The 19,829-nt window shown below is 42.0% G+C and overlaps 1 protein-coding gene across 1 annotated transcript in view; it reads left to right on the forward strand.

Moving 5' to 3' along the window:
• Nucleotides 1–1,937: 1,937 nt before the first annotated feature.
• Nucleotides 1,938–19,829, forward strand: part of LOC143896975 (uncharacterized) — an 82,694-nt gene continuing 64,802 nt past the window's right edge. The window contains exons 1-2 of the mRNA XM_077405205.1: nucleotides 1,938–2,292; nucleotides 18,794–18,856. The gene's annotated coding sequence lies outside the window, so the exon portion shown is untranslated. The remainder of the gene's footprint in view (nucleotides 2,293–18,793; nucleotides 18,857–19,829) is intronic.

Raw genomic sequence — 19,829 nt, forward strand, 5'->3', positions numbered from 1 at the left:
GTTACTATTAAATATTGCCATGGAGATTGAAACTTTTTTTCACAATTAATGGCAAAAGGTAACGGAATTGAATTAATACAGAATTAATTATCTTCGTGACAAATTTTGATTGAAATTACAAGTCATCCATTAAGACTGTAAGTGAGTAATTAGAACCTACCTTAAGTTCCGAAAGTTTTGCTCTTCAGATGTCTCAAAATTTCCGTTAATCGAAACTTGAAGTGAATAGACACGCGCGCGCGCGTAAAGGCCTATCTACATAAGACGCAGAACGCGAGTCGCAAGCACACACACAGTCTACATGTCAACCTAACCTCTTTGTTAGATTGACATGTAGACTGTGCGTGTGTCTTGCGACTTGCGTTCTGCGTCTTATGTAGATAGGCCTTAAAGCCATAAGATTAATAAAAATTTTACTCGAGGCGTTTTGTTTTGGTTAGTAATTCATATAATTTCACAAGTGAGATAATTATATATTCTAATTGTATTATATAACTTTTTAATTATATCAATTATACATCAACATAAAGATTGTTGTAAAATTTGCAATGGTTCGATATTGTGTTCGCAGCATGTAGAGATTCCAGCAAAATTGATACAACTGTATTTTTGTCAACAGGGGAATAATTAATGACCATACGCGACGGTATATTTACGCGCCCGTATTTATTGCAAATACGTTGATCCACTATGTTGTAACCGAGTCCGGCAAGGAAATCAGATTATATCAATATGCTGCGAATACTATAAATTCATTCGACAACCTTTGATATATTTTCAAGTGATCGATTGACTCGGTACACAACTCCATTAAGTGAAACGTCACGCATCATCGTGCAAACTAATCATTCTGTCAAATTTCAAAAGACACGTGAAAAGAAGCATGCACTTCAGTTTTCCACTATGAGAGAGACATAAAGATAGAAAGAGATGAGAGAGAGAGAGAGAGGGAGGGAGGGAGGGAGGGAGGAAGGGAGGGAGAGAGAGAGAGAGAGAGAGGAGAGAGAGAGAGAGAGAGGGGGACAGGGAGAGGAGCGCGCACGAATGTAGCTCATTCCGCGCGTACGCGCCGATGCGAAATCGCTGACCGCGGAAAGAGAACGTCCGCGATCTTGTCCCGACAAGGACGAGGTCGCGAGCGCGACCTAATCCCTCCCTCTTTCCCTCCCCCTGGCCGACCGCGTTACACGCGAGCTACCCCTGACGAGGCTCGCTTCCGCCGGCGGAGAGTTCTATAGGTATATGTAGGTATACACGGGGAGCTGCAGAGTGCAGGCGCACCCCCGGGCTGCTTTGCACTCCGTGGGGTTGCATCGTGCTCGCACCCCCGAAACAGAAAGAGACGCACAGGCGGGGCGTTCGGGTGGCTCTTGTGGTACCCGTGGCCGTGGTGGGAGAAAGACAGCGCGGGGAGAGAGAAAAAAAGAGAAGGGTAGGAGGGATGGAGTACCGGCGAAGGTTGAGCACGGGAGGGTATCGCCGAGAATTCGCTTCCGTGTCCCAGTAGCACTAATGACCGCCATCCTACCCCCTCTCGCTCCTCTCACGCTTCCGTACCCCACCATCGCGCCCTTGCCCTCTTCCCACCATCGGGGATCGCATCCCCCACTGCGCGGTGACGCCCCTTGCCCCCATTTTTCTCTCTCCCTTTCTCTCCTTCTCTTTCTCAACTCTCTACGCAATATACATCCAGGATGACTCGAATTACGTCACAACGCCGAGAGCGTGCGACCTGCTCTCCTCTTTCCTCCTTCCCCCCCCCCTCTCTCTCTCTCCTCGCTTCCTCCCGGAAAGGTACCTATCGTTGTACCTCCACGGATCCGACTCCCCCGCGATTCCCTTCCTGCCGCACGGCGGGGTACACCGTGTACACACGATATATATGTGATGCTCTATATATCTATTCCGCTATAGCGGCCGGCACTCGACGAGACCGAGGGGAAGCCGCCAGTCTCCGCTGGTACACCGAGCTGCGTGCTTGCTCTTTCCCCGTTTACCACGTACGCGCTCTCGTCGCGCAGGCTGAGAGAAGGAAAAATCGAGACAAGGCGAAAAATAGTCGAAGGATAGGAGAGACGGGAGAGAAAGAGAAAGCGAAAGGAAGATCCGCTCTCGTATTTTCAACCGTCTGATACGCGTCCGCGCGACCGCCGCGTATATGCGTACACACGTGTCGCGGAATTGCGGAATCACCGGGATACGTCTAGTAGTGTAACGTTGAGACGGCGGATTTATCAGGGACGTGTGTGTGGGTGCTTTAAGTGGCGGCTTCGAGGAGTAACACCTACTCAGGTGTGTATACATCGCCGCGCGGTAGAGCGCACGTGTTCGCGCTTGTGACTACCAAAGCGCTACACGCCGCGCCGCTGCGTCTAGAGCGTCGCATGCGTATGCGTCTGAGAGAGAGAGAGAGAGAGAGAGAGAGAGAGAGAGAGAGAGAGAGAGAGAGAGAGAGAGAGAGAGAGAGAGAGAGAGAATGAAATAGAAAAAAGTGTTAAGAGATCTCGCTGAGATAAATAAAATCGTTTTTCTTGAAGCTACTGAAGCTTTTTATCGAATTTCTGATGACCTTTCTAAACTGTTTTTTTTTTTAATCGTACGCATGTATCGATTATTGTCATACAATCTGATTGACGTCCTGGTTGCTTCGATCGATACCGTCGTCGTCTGTGAACGTCACTCCTTTTTTTCTGTCGTCATCTTAATGAATTATTAATGTCATTAAACTTTAATGGTATCTTAATTACATTTGACGTTATTAGGCAGTGCAGTGAAGTGACAGATCTCAACATCTGTCTTAATCCTTATATAAGCAACAGCTGTCGCGATGCATCTCGCCGACGAATTTTATTCCGTTTGCTCAATCGTATCAGTCCGATCAAATTCACCTGTGTTTACTTCGTCGACAGAAACTTCTTATTCGTCACGAACATGACATTCGATCAAAACTCCGAACTCTTGAATGAACTGTTTTTTTTTTTTTTTTTTTTTTTTTTTTTTTTTTTTGCGTCTATCAAATATTATTTATAATCCTTGCGATCTCATTCAAATCAATCAACAATCGGTATCAGTCCAGTCCAGTTATAATCAAACGACGATCTAATGGCTTACGTTGACATCACGAGATCGCGAAGCGTCGATTTTTAAGATCCACCCTACGCTTCGACTCGATCAGCATTTTTCATCATTTTCATAAATCCCATTTTCGTGAAGTGTGATCCGTGGTCCAGGTGACACAGATCCTCTTAATCAGCCTCAAGGATTGATTGGTCAAAAGTTACGATAATCGTGTTAGGTGACCGCGAATCGACCCCAAGGCTGATTCAGAGGTGTGCGAAACTGTCACCAAGTATCAGTCGACTATGCCAGACTTGTGCGTTCTCATCGATCCTCGGCGGGCCTAACCGTGGAGTGAGTGTGCCTCTTTAAAGACATGGATAGCGTGTTTCCATCTCAACCTCGCCGTAATAAATCCATCATTGTAACACTTCATTAAAGCCTCCCGTCCAAAAGCCTCCGCTTTTTTACGATACTTCTATGAACTCAAAAAATTTGTCATTCAGCTCTTAATATTAATGCTAATTTTTAAGCACGTTTATTTTACGAGATGTTATCTACATTGTGATAATTAAAAAGTAGAACAATAGTAGTTCAATTTATTTATTTATTTTTATTATCTACTATATATATTCTCTTTAGAAAAATGCCAAGGGCATATAGATTAAATAATATACTTAAATCTAAACATTAAGCATGAAAAATATAAAAAGGTAAAAATAAGGATAAAAAAGATTAACGTATGTGTATAACGATAATAATGCATCGCAACATGTAAATGATATAAACAGGAAATAGCTAACTCTTTATACTATTAGTCGGAAATTGTGGAATAGAAATTTTTCGTATACAAGATACTTTCTGTTTTCGAGAAAAAAAAATAATTGTAGAAACTAATTGATTGCACATATACATAATTTTTTCATAGATTTTTCGTAGGATTCTTCACATTATTAGTTTATTTCCAAAAATCTGTCAACTTCTCGAGTTGCTCTGTCAGTCAATCAGTAGCGCATATATCTACTCGTATAGGCATACGTTACATCGTAAGACTGTAATCAATTTCTCCAGATACCTGCACCTCTTTTGCTTTCGTTTACTTCGACCTCGCTCGGACAGATCCAGTGTAAAGCGAGCGCGCGAGCATGCCTTACCCTTTCGCATTAACTGTCTCGTAAATATTGACTTACAGTCGAGTAGGCGTGAGGCTCGGATCATCATTTGCGCTTTACGAGTATTCAGCAACCGTCGACGGCTGTAACTGTATTCGCTCGTAGTTCACATTCGTACTACACGCGTGTCTCGTCGCCCTGTCCGCGTAATCTGAAGTCACGAAGTTGACGATACTACTCGAAGAAAGATTACGAATGAAACACAATGTACATCCGTTACATGCGAGATCGTCGAATACAGCGTTATATTATACTGCATCCACAGATTAAACCTCATAAACTGCCGTTACCTTTTTTCGAAATACAAAAGAAGTTCATAAATAAACTTGACGTAGGACCTAAGCACGTCGCATTGTAATATTCTTTCTGATATTTTTATATAGGATAAAATAAAGAATTTTATATAATGTTCTATAATTATTACACATCACGCTGTCGTATGCGAAAATTTTATCTTTATTTTTATCCTTACTTCACTATTTCTTATGAATGCACCGTCGCGTCAAAATATCCATGCACCTCGCGATGATACAATCGGCGCGTATTATAGTAATGCCAACAAAATTGGTTTAGGCCACGAAATGACTCGATGACACAATGCACCCCGATTAATCCATCGCACTTTCGCTCGTGATCTACCTCAAGCTGCGATCTCCCGATCCCGCGTTCGCGAACGGCGGATTTAAATTTGGCATCGGCACGCCGATTGAGATTCATCGTCCTAGTCGGACTCTCGTCCCGTGTCAAAAGATTGCACCTCGCCGTGTTGCCCGTCAGGTGTTGTAACTGGCCCAGATTCCGGGTAATTTACCAATAGACTGTCTCGCGCGCGCAAATATATCCCGCAACAGCTGCGGACCGATTTCGCAAGCCCGACGAAACCGCCACGGTTTCTGCCGGATCGGTATATCGATGTCTAGAATGACGGTGTCAGATCCCGATTTCGTCGACAATCGAGCAAGGAAAGGAGAGCACTCGATTGATTCGCGTGACATTTTACATTTTCTCGAATTGATAAAATTTAACTTTCTCCTCCCAATTGTGCGAAACTCGCAAACTCAATTAGCGGGATTTTGAGCGATTTGTTTGTTAACGTAAGAGAGGGGGGAAAGGAGTTTTCTTACGAGCATTCTCTCGAAATAATATATATCTCGCTCAACGAATCTTCCACTGATAATCGCGCGTTACGTAAGTGGGGCATCGCTGGATTATACCGCGTCGATTCCGTCTTTTCGTTATCATTTTTTCCTGCACCAAAGTTGTTTTCTATCATCGTTAATGTTACGTCACGCGGTGACGCTATTACGACGATTATCCGCTGCGTTCAAAGTCGGCTGCACACGTGCCTCGTACATGCTGCATTTTTCCCGCGTTTGAATGCAAGGAAGATGCAAAAGAATGAGACCATCCCGGAAAACGCCGAGGCAACGCAATTAATTGTCGGCTAAGTAATTGCAATTACGCAGTTTCATCGGGATCGTATTTGCATGTGGCCGTCTCTTTGCGAAACAAAGAGAATTGAGCAACGGCGAACGCGCCTGTCGCGTTGAATCGACTTTTTAAACAGATTGCCGGGTTGCGCTCGTGATACAATTGAACCATACAATATACAATATTATTCAAAACTGCTTATATTTATTTAAGAAATACTTTAAAGACATTTAAGACTCACGCTGCTTAAATTACAAGTTTAATTTTTAAATTTTGTAACGGTATGTAATTATTTTTATTCAATTTCTGATTTTTTAATATAATTTTATTGCTAGTTGCCTTTTAGCCAACACCATGATTTTAATATTTCAATTTATTGTTATTTGATCGCCAAAGCAAAAACAATCTAAATAATTTTTGTTACAAGATATGCGAGAGAGAAATATTGCGTAGAGATTATATTATTCTTATTCACACGATTATGCGCGCGTAATTATCGGTGTAAAAGGTCGATGCAAAACACTCGCGACGACATCTATATTCTTTCGTGCCTCTTTTTGTTTATTTGCGCTCGTCTCTTTTGCATCCACACGTGCATACGCGCGCACACACACCTACGCTTATGCACGCCTCCCGTGAATTTTGCATACCAAAGACTCGTCTGCTCGCGGAATGTCGTCCGACCATCAGAGACACGATCGTTTGAACTTGGCTTTAGCCAATTATACACTCGACACACTGTTTCTCGTCGCCCACCGTCCCTCCTCGTTCCCGTCTCTCATCTTATTTCTCTCATTCTCTCCTTTATATCCTTCGCACGCGCGGATCCGCACAATCGAATCCGGCGACGCCGCGACGTGAGGGCGTTTAAAAATTGCGCGCATAAGTAACTCGCGCACTTGCGGTCACCTGTCCTATATGCGCACGAATTACGATGCATATACTGCTGTGCGCTGTCTTTTCATATGCGCGCATTTAAAAACGAATGTCGAGAATACGATTATTATCGTCATTATGAAATTACAGTGCCTCTTCCAAGGTGAACAGCGAAACGTAGTATAATAAACAATTTAGTAAATTAAAAATAATTAATATCTTATTTATATAATTCAATAACTATGTTAATACAGTAAGATATCTTTGTATCTTGTGGAAACATCAGTGTCAGATATTGATCCATAAATTTTTTACGACACCCGCAGGTTTTTAATGCTTCTGTACAAATGCAGATATTCTATTTTTAGAAGAATAAGCCGTGATTGATACACAAAAATATCACGTGTCGGGATTCTCTCGTCCGTATATAGTTTACGCAACAGATGAATATATTTATATCTTCAGAAAAACTCGGTGCAAATTAAATTTGTGCAAACATTGAAAATAACGCTTTACACTTTTCTTTTCTCAAAAGTTTTCATTGAGACGAGAGTTTATCTTATATTTAAGGACCGCGAGTAGAGACTTTTTATCAGAGTCACTGGTCGCGATCTCGATACTTGTGTTCCCTTCCGTCTTGCGCGCACGAACATTTATTTATTACTTTTGCTCCGCTTCTTCGAAGTCTGCTGCATTTAACATATGAAAGCTAGCGATATTCAGGCATGGTAATGCATCTATCGATCGGCACCGACGACGCCGCGACGGCACGAGATCCCCCGCTCGTAGTCGGGCAGCACGCGTATTTGACACGTGCAAAATTGCACGGACAAGCGGCGCGATCGCATCGACTCTCGGCTTCTCTCGGCGAAGTCTCTCGCGAGTCTCACGGCAAGATCGAGGAGCAAACGGAATAATCGATTTACCGTCGCGCGGATATGACGGTAACGTTGATTACGTAACGCTATCTCGACGCCGTTATTGCAAACGGGCTAAGTTATGAAGCGACGTCGTCGTCATATTGGTCGATACATCACCGTAGACTTAATTGGAAAACGTATTAGCTTTTTTTTTAGCGCGAACGAAATAGCATGAAGCAACGGCACGGCGCGCGAGGCGAATTCGCTTCGCGCACTTCTCGCGTCTCCGGTGATGACCACGTTGTAATTATACAACGACGCGTCAGCACGTGACGTTTGTTCGTGCGAAACCCAAGGTTTCCTCGTGGCTTACTGCATTATATAGCAGAAAAGAAATTATCCATTGCTCCGCGCGACGTTAGGTTTTTATCAGACTTTAGGTCATATGAGTTGAGTCACGTGCGCGTGCTCAAAATCAGTTTCTTGGATCTATTTTAAAATACCGTAATATTATAAGTGAAAGATTAACAATAAGTCCTAGCGGACATTTCGAAAGAGACGTCAGGTTTTACCTAATTCTTGCGTGTTTAATGTCCATTTCTACCAATGTAGATATTAACTTTAATCGCGTGGTTTAACTTACTTTTTATCTTTTTCTAGTTCTAAGAGTTAGAAGAAGATAAAAGGTAAGTTAAACCGAAATTAAAGTTAATCTACATTAGTAGAAATGGACATAAGTCATTTAGTTTTCAAGCAAGATACGAATTAGCGATTTTAACAGCGAATCAAGCTTAGTTTAAACCCTGAGAAAAATGTAGAGAATTGTAGACAATTAGATGTAAAATTAAAATGAAAATAATTTTGTCAAGCTCTGAAGAAAATTGGATTAGTTCCTGCTGCTGCACTGCGCGACCTTCGGTGTTCCCGCGGCGACACCGAATTCATTTATCCCTCGTGCGAAACGGAATTGAAAACGCGTTTCAAAAGGGTCGAGTGCGGCAGAGTGAAAGAGGGATGAAGAGGAAAAATTATGCGCGAGTGGCACGGGTGAAGAGCAATGTGTACGGGAAGCGAAGAAATCACGGATGTTCCATCGAAAGCGGAGCAACAGCGCCGAGTTTCCGGGACAGGACGAGCGTTCCGCGAGCAACACAATCGATCGGCGACCTAATCGATTCGATACGGTAGCCCATTCGAGCCGGTTGACTCGTACATACATACACGAGCTACACAAGATCCCTCGCGCGTTTCGTTGCCCGAGATGCTCCGTTTTCGTTTCGGCCTCGTCCATCGTCTTTTCCGGCGAGCCATAATTTTCGAGCGCATTTAGAGCAGCCGCTCCATCGTCGATGGAGTTTGGCGCGGTGAGGAGGGCCGGAGGAGAGGGGAAGGAGAATCGGGTGAGCGATATATCCGCGCGCGAATTTATGGCGGCCGATATTTTGCATTGCCTGCACGAAATCGGCGAGCGTGCACGGTGCATGTGCATCGAACAAAACGGCGCCGCTCTCCGGCGACCGACCACTGGATCGTTCTCTCGCTATTTATTCTCGAACGATATTCTCGTGCCGCGTGAATTCTCTACCGGCGCTCGTGATATTACGCCATCAATACTGCGGATATGCGACCGAGTGTTTCTTTAAATCAACCGGCGCTTCTCCGGATAGAGGACAACGAATACGGGTAACAAATAGGCGACCGTGGAAGGTAAAGCGCGAATATTCTTAACGATTATTCGTTTGTCTGCAAGCGAGATATTTTCTTCCGCGTATATTTTATTTAGACCACGGTAGAGCCAGCTTATTTCCACCTAGATGCCAATAGTTTATGCGATGGACATGGACGATAATCGGAATTATAATATTGACATTTGACCGATATACATACGGAATATTTAACTTAATCACTTTGTGGCTAATAGAGCATATTTTCAAAATTCATTTTTCATGTAAAACACGATCAAATGTATTTAGAAAATTCTCTCCCAGGCAGGATAGAAAAAATCAAATCAGAATATTTGTTTAACACAGAATTGCATCTATTTAATTGTACAACATATTGAATTCTCAATCTGGTTTTCGCGAAGTTAATCAAAATCCGGGCGGCGATATAAAATTATCGTCTCGGCGATAGACAATATCTTTCGTTCGAGCGTATAATAGCGTTGCGCGATAACAAGGAGCACCGTTTTACAGCGCGGATCATAAACGTGGTGCGTTTCAGTAAAATCATCTCGCGCCGAACGCTCACTAAAAGTAATAATTGTTTTACGCGTCGTTAAACCAACATTCGCGCGCAAGGCCAAAAGACGATTGTCGTCCGGGTATCTAAGAAACACTCGCGGCAACCAGAAGAACGTATCCCAGATAACGACGATGAGTGGCAGTTTCACTCTAGAATCTAGATTTACTCTTCCGAACTGTACGCATTACCTCGCGAAATTTATTGCTGCGTGTGCGCCTTCAGCGGACAATATATAGCGCGCGAGTCTGTGTGCGTGGCGCGCGAATCCGCGTTAATTCCTTGTATAAATAAAGGACTTATCTGCGCAGCGCACTCGTTCCTGATGCTGTTGTGATAACCTTATTAGTATGGAAGCCCTGCCGAAAACAGTGACAATCACGGTTGACGGAATAAATCGATGATGCCATATACCCGGAATAGCTGGTCGCGACGTTTGACTCACGAACGAATTTGTGTAACACATGCCGTTACCGGAAAACGTTAATATTTTAAAATATAAATATTTCAAATGACTTCAATATTTAATATGAAATTTATTCTAAAAAGATAAATATTAAGCAGTTTTATAAATAAACGATTATTTTAAGTATAAACGTTTTTATGTAAAGTAAAAGCGCTTTTCTCAATAAATAAATTTTAAACAAGTGTGAAAAATTTATATGAATCGCGTTCCATCCAAATCGAATTCAAAGCGAATTTTAATTATTTGTGTTGAGTCTGCCGTTTGATAAACGCGCGCGTAACGCACTCGCGCGACATGGGCTGCCAGATGCCGTGCTCTTTTACTCTCGGTTTCATTCGGCCGTTGAAATTTCTTTCTGAGTTAACCTCGTATTTTTTCGTGGGTTTGCATGCAACGTTTCGCGGAATCGCCTCTTTCTTTTCCTCGCCACGGAACTTCTCTAAAAGACGCAGTAGATTTACGCTTCGCGCGTAAACTCTCGAAGTATCAGAGTAAAAGCCAGCATAGCCACCAGGAGGATATATGAATACGCGATGCGAAAACAGAGGTCCTTTTTTCTCTGTTTTTTTTTTCTGGTTTTTTCCCGATGAGTGTTTAACCATGTGAAATGGTTGAGCTTAGAATCAACAATAATGGTCGCGATAACTACGAGAAAGAAAAAAAATACTGAGTAATGAGACGCAAACATGTTTTGGACCATTTACACGTTACGAGCTGTTTATTTAACTCCTTTCCGACAAATTTAATTCGACAAATAAATTTTGCAGATTCTGAGAAAATATTACGTCTACCGCGTTTTTTTCTTGAGCGGAAAACAATCGTCGATTCTGTACTCTGTACGAAGTGTAGTGCGTTAAGTACGTAACGTTTTCTATATCTGAATAAACGTTTTCATTATGCAGTATGTGCGACAAATGTAACGCATTCGTTAATGTTGAAACAGATGTCTCATATACTTGATATAAAAACCCGTTGAATTTTCATGCACTGTCATTTCGCGAATAAACACTAAACATCTTAGCAATAATGTGATGAGGTATGTACAAATACGCATTACGTTAACCAGCATCAAAGTCAGATATATATTTAACAAATATCGTTTGATGTAAAAAAATTTCGCTCTTCGCGAAATAATTTATCCGATAGAGCCGCGTCATGTCGTATGTCATGGAATGCTATTACAATCGGATATTTAGCCGTAAAGGGGGGTAGAGATATCATCAGGGAAGAACATTTCGCTCTTGTTCTACGAGCAGAAATGAAAATCCGTCCAACGTTAGCTGGGGTAATGTATTCATCGAGGAAAAAAGAGCGCAGACCACCATTCGAACGAATCACTCGCGTATATCTCTGCGGCGATTTACCCAGTAAATTATGCGCATCTCAATCAAGACCGTGACTGTTGCTTTTTTCCACTCGTCACGTACGATACGTCACCGTAACACGTGTACATACATCTTTACGCGCGTTATCAATGCGTATATATACATACGAGGGAGTTGTGCGTGCGTGCGTGCGTGCGTGACTGTCTGTAGCGCGTGTATGTGCGTCGAGCGCGCATGAATAGGCAAATTGCATTACCGTAGACGTTACGAGAAACTAGTTCGAGCCGAACCAACAACGGGCAATAACAACTTTTCCGAGGCCGACGCGACGCCGCTATTTCGAGATGCATCACGGCACTGCCAAACGTATTCTCCCAAGGTCGTCCGCGAATGTCACGTTTTTCTCCCCCGACGCGTTACGTAAGGCAGGTCTTAATCGATTCTCGCGCCTCTTTTCCTCGCCGTTTCTCTGGCGAATTTACTTATCAAATTTTACAACATTAGTTTATTTGTGATATTCGATTTTTCTTTTAACGTGATATATATTTGAATAATATATAATATACCAACTGTCGGATTGTGCTGTCGCGAGAAGAAGAGATATATGTTTCTCGCGTTTCTCAGGACAAGAGAGGTAGCTTTAATCTTATTTTATCTTTATAATCTTATCTCAGGGAGCGCTTAAAGAGAAATGATTAAACATTAAACAGGATACCGACAATGAAAGAGATAATGGAGCGAGCTGACAATGGGAAACCCAGTAAAATCTAACGAAATCTCTGTTCTAATTTGGGAAGCACGGAATTAATTTTAGCTCAGCAAATAGTAATTCGCAAAATGGCTTCCTTACTACGTGGCATTGTGTGACGTAATTTTCGAACTTTTCTGTTCAAATAGATATAGGCGAGATGCGTGCCCCGTGCCTTTGTCACGTCGAGAGTTTAATCCACCACCCGTTAGAAAGAGGTCGGAATCTGGCACGCGCGATCGATTTTACGTTGCGTCAATTTTCATAAACGATAATCGGCTTTACGGGAAGAGAAAAAAGCGTGATCCATTTTAGAAGATTCGACTTTTTATATCAATTGTGAGCTCATTCGTCGTCTCGATTTTTTTGATAATCGTCTCTGGTTTTATTTGTAAAATGTGAATTTTAATGTGGGCCCTTTTGTAATCGTATATATAAAGTATTATGCAAGCAATCGTTTCGAATGTAAAAGTCGCAAGTTCTTTATTTAATATTTAAGATACTTCAATATTTGTGTAAGGAAAGAGACATTCTTTTCTAGACATTCCGAAGACATTTAAATATTTGTATAAGGAGACAGACATTCCCTTCCAGACATTCAAAGTTTTTCCGAGCTTTTAAGACTTCCAAAACATTCAAGACTTTTGAAAATGTTCTATTTCGATTCAAAAACGAATCCAGACCGATTTGATCGTCCATCGCTAACAATTGACCGGTAGCTATGTGAACCGTCGTCGTTAACGCGAATTTATTCCGGAATATGCGAGCGCGTTCCCGGCGATGCGAGATTGCCACCGGAAAAATTCGCTCCGGGAAATGCATCGCGTTTGACCGACTTTCCGCGTGCGTGCGTGCCTCCACCCGTATGTGTGTAAAATAATCTTTCGGATGGCGCCACCATCGCCGCCCTACCTACGGGCGGGTCCATACTGGGTCACGGGTCGATCTTCGCAACGTAACGTTCCAATTCGCGCTTGATATTGATCTCAGCTTTTCCGCCCACGTTACAAAAGCTCCCGGCGACCTGGCTTCCTACGTACTACGTCCCAGGCGCAGATAGAGAAGAGAATTACCAAAGGGAGAAAGGAGAAACAGTCAAAGCTCGCTGAAGTGCCTCCAAAGAAGCCGGTAGTGTTATCTCCGTGATGACCTATCGGACTGTTCTAGATTTCCTCGCGAGGTAACTATTTTATTTTCTTTTTTTTTTTTTTAATGATTTCCAAATGGATGTTCTTTAGATAAAATATTTTATCTAATATAATGGAGTCTTCGAGGCTTCAAAATAAAAGATTCAAAATTATGAGAGCAGATAGTACTCACCAAATTGACAAGCGCAATTTGTTCATCTGTAGCCTATTTTGATATTAAGATTTTTATCTTAAAATAATCTTAAGAATTTATTCGTAGGAATTTATCCTTAAACGTTGTTAGGGTTTTTTTACGGGACACCATGTAGAAATAATTTTGTTCTTGATAATATAAGTGACTTGATTCGTATATGATTTTCTTCCAAATTAATTCTTTTACTTATTTTTCATATAAAGACAATCGTTCGTCATACTCTGATTTACATTCTAAAGCAAAACGTGAAATATCTCATTAAGTATTCACTTTTCGATGATCTTTTAATATTTTTGTATGCAGAATAATGAGAGGGATCGATTTACGAAAAAAAAAATAGGTAGTTTCATTCGAATCTCTAACAAGATTAATTTTGCTAATTAGTCTACATTGATTGGATATTTCTTACTGTACATGAGTATTATTTACTTTCCATGTTCTGAACCATTCTGTTAACATCTTATGTATACGTAGATCGAACATCTGATTAAGATGATGCAAGAGCACTGTATATTAAAGATGCAGAATGTTAAAGACTAATAAACTAAACTGACCACATCTTAAGTGGTTGGTAAAAAAACTTGTCGATAAAGAATCGCCTAGAACGTTCCGTTATAGCCATTAATATTTATCGTACATTTATGTCCATTTAAATAACCGTATCGTTGCCTACATAATGTTAGACATCGGAATACACTGAACCCCAATAGTTCGCGTATGAAATAATAGGGAATTTCCGTGGGACGTGCACGTGGAATCGAGTTGCCGGCAGCCACCGTTCCAGGGCTTAATTTCGCTATTCCGATCAATTTCGGTTGATGCGGGCGTGTTCGGCTCGGACGGAGAACTTAAATTCGACGGCAGTGAAACTTACTCTTCGGCACCGTGACCGTACGCGGTTCAATAACCTCGCGTGCCACGAGCCGAAATTGCGAATAAGAGAGGTACACCAGGCAAATGGAAGATCGCGATAGCGCAGCAGGAGCAGCTACGAAATATTCCGCCAGCCCCCGGCGCTTTTACGTGGAGGCTGGTACAATGCCCGCGCGCGATCGATCACCTATGTCCGCCCGTTAAAATAGACCACCACCCTCCCTCTCGACGTCACCGCCGTGTCCTTGAGAATTCAACCCTCGTACGACCTCCGTTCGTAGTGTTCGTATACGTCTAAATACGACACGAGCACCCTTAACGATTCCTCATAATTCCCCCCTCTCGACCCTTCGCGCGCGTGCAATATCTGGGACACTCGGAAGTATTTAACGACAACACGTGTGTCTCATGGTACGTATCTAAGAAAGAATTACACGAATTTTTCCCACCAATTAACTACCGTGCTCGTCGCGGAGCAACAACGCGCGTAACGGGCAAGGGAGAATTATATATATTTTTTCTTCTAAGCTACACTCGACCCCCGAAGTCATTTCCAGTGAGATATTCGTAACGTCGATATGGAAGCTTCATTTCCTCATTTTTTTTCCGCCACCCTACAATAACCATTATGTACAATTTGTGTGTCGCAATTTTCTCGAGCAAATACCTTTCGCTGTTAGATTGCCCTCGCTCACGACAGATTTCGACGAGCTGTCGCCGCTGATTTAAATCACGGCGATGTAGTCGGAGCGACTTGATTCGGGTACGTCGATACTCCGTGTTCGAATAAATTCTCTCGCGAGATATATATACGATCCACAGCTCCAGATCCTCTCCGTGGTTTTCTCTTTTTTTCCTTTGCCACCGGCGAGAGAGATGCAGGAGAAGATCCCGTTTCTGGGGCGAATGTTTTCCGTACGATCAATATGTCTCCCCCTGGTTTTCCTCCCCGCCGCACCGTCGTTGTCGGGGACTACCCTCGTGTTCCTTAAAGGGTCGTTCCGTCAAAAGCCTCTTGTACTTTCCCTTATTGCCGAGTCGTGAAGATCAGCCTTGATGCCTGGTTGGCCTCTTTTACGTCTGCCCGACGCGACGTACCGTTGACCCTGGAGGGCTCGAGTGCGAGAAAGTTGATTACGCGAGATGGCTCTTGCATTTTCGCCTGCAAAAGCCTGCACGCGACCACTCCGAGCCATTATTGCGAATGTCCGTCATGTCGCGTCATGATTTGTTGCTGCACGAGAATAGAATCGTGACTTTCCTGTATTTCATACCCGTTACGCAAAGAGATACTTTCTTATAATTACCTCAGACTATATTATTGGATTACAATGGGTATGCTTTAGAAGCGTAGATCATTATTATTATGATTGTTAATATTATTTACAATCACTGTGTTTTATGTATCACGTTTTTTTCTATATTTTACAGATTGTTATGTTACTTAGTATCCAGTCTAGTGATTAGCCTACAAAGAAGCCTGTCGAAAACTGATTATCGATTGCCCTTGCGTCATCCGCGAAAAATAGCAAGTCGTGAAAAATAGGCAATAACGAAAAATAGGCAAGAACCGCGGGCGGAAATGATAGTTCTTTTTTCACCGGTGAAAATGCGATTTCGTGGTACAAATGAAATTATTTCCCAGATCCAGAACGAAGCCCATTGTCCAATCGGACGATGACTGTCGACAGACGATTGTATCATACCGCAGCGACAGCAAAAAAAAAAGGACATTCTACTTCATTGACGGACGGACCGCCGCGCCGCGCCGCGCCGATCACTTTCCCGCGCGCCAACGCCGTGTCACTCACTCACGCTTGAAACTTGTCTGGCAAGAAATGCATCGCGACGGTTGTAACACTCACTGTTATGAAAGCGATCGTTGCCACTTTGCATGAAATCCCGGAATTTCGCGCGACGAAAGTGTGACCGGCGATATTACATCAACAGCGGTAGTTCGACTTCCTGTTTATTTCGGGCGAATCGATTTCGAAATTATCAGATATGTATATCATGTCGGTCAAGCTTCTCCCCGGTGGTTGGTTACAATGGTGTTAAATTCTCTTGTAGAATATCGATTGTTTAAAAATATTGGGCCGAAATTTTAGCGTCGCTTCTTCTCGGTAAACCGATGACACGACGCATTCATATGTTCCACGTTCCACCGTTTAAGAATATTTATTGTTAGACGTAGTATATGTTATTTCGGAATCTCGCGGAAGGTATCCGCTTTTCTCCCCCCACGAATTGTATTTCGTCGCGCGGCCGCGAGTTCTCTTTTTTCCTTCTTTCGGGGATTATTTCGAAATTGGATCAGGTCAGTCGCGTCTGGGGAACGTGACTCACGGACGTATTTCGCGAAATTTCCTCGACGACTCGTTGGGCGAAGATTACGGCATTCCTCCGTGCAAACGTCACGAGAGCGCATTAAGGGGATCCTAAAGCCGTCTGTAATACCGGCTTTTTTTCTTAGCACTAATCTTTTACGTGGCTTTATAGAAATGCAAATTTCTTGTCTAGAATTAAAGTACGCATCAAAATCTAGGTCATGGTGGTCGACGTTGTATCGAAAACGAGAAAAAATTAATATTTTTGTTAATTTTTGGTATACGTGACGACAATATTTGCTTTGTACAAAAATTCCACAATAAATATCCACAAAATTAGACCGGCATGACCTAGGGACAACATTTAAAAGCAATATCGTGCAATTAGATCTAAGATTGAAAGCCTAGAAAAAAAGATTAGTTTAAATAAACTTTTACGTGCAAAAGCACATTCGGGTTGACATTGCGTGTAGCGAGAGATGGCGCGGCACGCGAAACAAGGACAGATGCCTCTCGTTAGACAAGGACAGATATAGATATATGACATAGAAAACAGTATTAGAAATGTTGACATTACCGACGTCGAGAAAGTTCAGCCTTCACTTTAGGATCCCCTTAAGAGCCGTTGTTTTTTAACAGCGTCGGCGGCACCGCTGCCACATCACCTGCTCTTCGTAAAGGCCCAATAATACGCGCAAACAAGCGATAACGGGAAGTCTATTGTTTATATTGACACACGCCTTGCTGAATCACTATTGATGCTTTCGCGAAGAAAGTCGTAAAATCGAAAATGAGAAACGAATGTACGCACCCCATGTATGTCAGATGTCACTGAACATATTGGATTAGAAACTTATGTCAACAACTTTTTTCTATATTTTATATTTTTCATAATTTTATAAATGAATTAGAAACTTATGTCAATAAGTTTTTCCTATATTTTATCAAATGTTCCTGCACAAATTTTTAGAAGGAAAAAGAGTGTGTATGTATGCGTGTGTATGTATGTATGTATGTATGTGTTTCGCAAATTTTTGGGAAAAAAGAATGTCTAATGTTGCAAAAATTAAATTATTGTGAAAGCAAAATTCTGTAGAAATTATTTGAAAAAGTCCTTCTTCTGAAGGGTATTTAAACTATTTCAAGTATCACTTTTATGTATTAATATTGGAATTTATTATTAGAATTCTTGAAATTTATCAATAAATTTTGTTTTTTTTTTATATTGCACATCAGTTAAAATATCATATAAGAATCTTATAGAAAGAAATTAAAGAGAAATTAGCGAAAAAAAAAAGAATTCGGAAGATCGGCATGTATATTGTCCATTTTTCTTAACGAGAATGTTTCGTAGTCATTATATTATATTCATACAAATGCATCACGTAAACAGCTTCGGTAACCGCAAACACGCGACTATACGCACGCATGGTCGCACGAACTTCAACTTGTGAACTTTACTAATAACACTTGACGACTACTTGGGGTTCACGGTCGCAGTAATTATAAGCCTTCCGCGGGATCCGCGTTTGCTTTTTTTTCAATGATTAAGCAACTTTATCCCATTTTTGTTGAATAGCTTTTTTTTAAGGGAACTTTACGCATTCTTCGACATTAGCTCGCTCGATCCAATTTAAACAGTTTACTGTTTTCGAAAATGAAATAGTTTGTGACTCCGCTGTGTCTGTTGCAATTTTGAACAGCGTGCAACAAATGTTATTTGTTATGTCTTGCCAAGACTTCTCTGCACTCGCGAGAATCTGGCGCACACGTTCGAAATTGGTCGGCTGCTACGAGCGAACGAGAATACCTCGCGACTTCGTCAATGATGGCGGGGGAAAAAAAAAAACATGGGGATTAAATCTCGGGGATTTATGGCGCCTTGTAAAAAATCTCTGGCGGTGCATAAAGCGAATAAAGTGTGTATATAGTTACGCTCTTTTATTAAGCAAAGTCGCGATTTATTTCCGCCGCGGTAAAAATTGATTCGTGAGCTCATGCGTGCAATGCGATTGATAATCGATATACGAGTTTAACGTGTTAACGCCGCAAATGTTTCTTTGTGTGTGCTTGCAGCTGAAGGACGTGCTCGAAACTCAAGAATAGAACAGAGGCAGATCTCCACAGGCGAACAATAAGGTAACTTTTCTGCCGCAGATAATGGGAATGGCCGCGTCGCGTCGCGTCGCGTGTACAAAGAGCCGCGGAACTAGCTCTCTCGCGTTCGATCTCGCCGTTCTCATTGTCAGATGACGGAATGCGCGAGGCGCGTTTCCTACAAGATAACGAAATACACGGATTATCTTACGGAAAAGCCTTGCAATTAACCTTTGGCGCCCTCGTGGTGCGCTCATTAGCGCACGTCATTATCGCGTCGACGCGGATTTATTCCACGTTATGTAAATCCCGGCGGAGAGATCACAATGATACACATTAGCGTTTATCATTGCGATCTCTTCTCGGAAATGGCAACCGGTATCATCGATTTGAATCCATGATTTAATGCGATAAACGGCACTTTTTTAGGCTCGCTGTCGGAACGAGCCGATCGCTATAATGATGACGATTTTTTTTCTTTTGTATCGCGGGAAGGAAAAAAGTATATCGGCATGTATATCGGTCCGATAAGACCGATTTGCAAGTATGAAAATGAAGCGTAATTACACGAAGTAAAGCGCAGTACGGCGCGCCTTTGATATATCAACTTATCGATTTCTGATAAAACGTTTAACCAGCGAGACATTACCATTGATCTCGGTCTACCGCAATTCCAGTTGACCAACTTGACATTCGGTTGATAAGCGGAATTTATGAGCTCGATCATATATATATATATGCTGCTTATCAGCGGCAAAAATACAATATTTAAACCGCATAGGCCACCGCGCATATCCGCGAAGTTATTTGCGTATACCTTGTGGAGATTGTCGTGATGAGTATGAACAAACTGTAGGTGTATAGTTAACGCATTGTCTCTCATAAAGCGCGAGATGTGAAGTGGATTTTTAATTTACTAAATTAATTCATTAATTTTTGTTAGAATTAGAAATTTATTAATTATATATTTATTTATAATCAAGCAGGTTTATTTAATGGTTTATATAAAATGGTT

Source organism: Temnothorax americanus, unplaced genomic scaffold, assembly GCF_048541705.1.
Source record: "Temnothorax americanus isolate GAGA-0224 unplaced genomic scaffold, ASM4854170v1 Scaffold2, whole genome shotgun sequence".
Lineage (NCBI taxonomy): Eukaryota > Metazoa > Arthropoda > Insecta > Hymenoptera > Formicidae > Temnothorax > Temnothorax americanus.